This window comes from Halyomorpha halys, unplaced genomic scaffold, assembly GCF_000696795.3.
Source record: "Halyomorpha halys isolate HHAL.00 unplaced genomic scaffold, Hhal_1.1 Scaffold365.1, whole genome shotgun sequence".
Taxonomy (NCBI): domain Eukaryota; kingdom Metazoa; phylum Arthropoda; class Insecta; order Hemiptera; family Pentatomidae; genus Halyomorpha; species Halyomorpha halys.
In genome coordinates this window covers 272,949-274,651 of record NW_027107925.1, presented here as the reverse complement: position 1 = coordinate 274,651, position 1,703 = coordinate 272,949, and the positions used below count along the sequence as shown (strand labels likewise).

Here is a 1,703-nt window from a genome sequence, read left to right as displayed (position 1 = left end):
ACATTAAAAATAGGTTAATCAAACTAATTTGTGTTTTTCATTGACCGCACCCCCTACCATCTTTTCCTCGTTCATCATCCACGGTCAACTATCTCTCATAATTATAATAAACAATACAAAATATTGAATAACTTAAGGAGAAAAAAGGAAAAATAGAGCATCAGATTCGAAGAGGAAAAGCTGAGTCGCCCTTTCCCGATTCCATATATTTGTACATCTGTGCTCTTAAAAGGACAAGAATTTATATTCCTTATTCCTATCTCGAGAAATCTTAAAATACGAATTTTTTAACAACAGAAAAATAAAAATATTTTATTCGTAATTTTCGCCTGATCTATTGATTTTTTTCCAAAATCACAAATATAGCAATAACTTCAAACCGGGCCCACCAATCTACACAAAACTTAAGGGACGTATATAGGGGGGGAGATTAATGTGAGGAAGAGATTGAAGATGGCTAGAATGGCCGAAACGTTGGACTAGTGAAAAATAAAGTGTTGAGACAGAATTGGATACTAATTTTTGATTTATTTAATAAATAATTACCTTGTCTCAAAAATTTTGAAATAATATAAGTTGTTATCTATGTAAAAATTTCACACATTTATTCAAAGAGTTGTATTTTTTTTCTATCCACCTTGTAAAATCCATAACATCCAAATGGTCTAATAATATAAGATTGATTTATATTTGAAACCAATACTGTTATCTAAAATAAGTATCCTGTTATCTAAAACGAAAACCGTGAGTTTTAATTTTCTCTCAAAGCTCCCATTATTGGGCGATAAGGATGCAAAAATCGACAAATTGAGAAACTCGACATATCTGGAGATTCTATCAGACGTTACTGATTTTCGATTTCTTAATCATCCTTAATAAGAAGCATTCATAGGAATAATTACATAATGTTGCATGTATTATTACAAGTTTATATTAATATTAAATTTACAATTAAAAAAAAAATAAAATGAAAAGACAGAACTAGAATTTATTGCCATCAAAAAGGAAATGAAATAAGGCTGCCTCTATCTATGCCGATGACTTTTGCCGTGTCGAAAATCCAACTTCATGTACATAGCTTTCTCGTCTGGTTTCAGTTCTCTCCAGATTTTTCCACCCAGCTTCGCAATCTGAAAGATTAAAAAAATAGTAAAATGTTTTCACTAAATCATATTTTCAGTAAGCTATATAAATACATTTTCTCATGATGCAGCAAGTGATATATTCCGTCCTTCAGTTAGAAAATATTCTGACAGACAGGGGCTCGTCTAAACGACATAATGGTGTGAAAAGGATTTAGTCTTTCTTTGTAAGTACGTCCAAGCAGTCGAGATGTCCTATAAAAATCCGAGACTTTATAAACAGAATAAACTGTGTACGGGAATATGGCTAACATCACAGTACAGGATAACTATTTTTTCCCCTCTATTATATATTATTTTATTGTCTAAGAGCAGAGATGGGCAAAAATTAGCTTTAATTTAATTTAATTTATTGAGAGATTTCAAGCATTTACTTCTGTTTTCACGAGGCATGTCCAGAAAGTAAGAGTTATGTTGGGCTGTCTTGCTATGTGAATTTTTTTTTTGAAAAGTTGGCAGCATTCAAGACTAGTATTGGAAACCTACTTCAGAACCAAAACTCGTCTGGTTGTGGCCGTTTATGTTAATTTAGTCAATAAGAAACGCCACCAAGGGTTAGAT

General features: G+C 31.7%; 1 long non-coding RNA gene across 1 annotated transcript in view; it reads right to left on the bottom strand.

Moving 5' to 3' along the window:
• Window positions 1-968: 968 nt before the first annotated feature.
• LOC106681794 (uncharacterized) overlaps window positions 969-1,703 on the bottom strand; it is a 5,132-nt gene continuing 4,397 nt past the window's right edge. Inside the window, exon 2 of the long non-coding RNA XR_001343309.2 lies at window positions 969-1,130. This is a non-coding gene — a long non-coding RNA (uncharacterized lncRNA). The remainder of the gene's footprint in view (window positions 1,131-1,703) is intronic.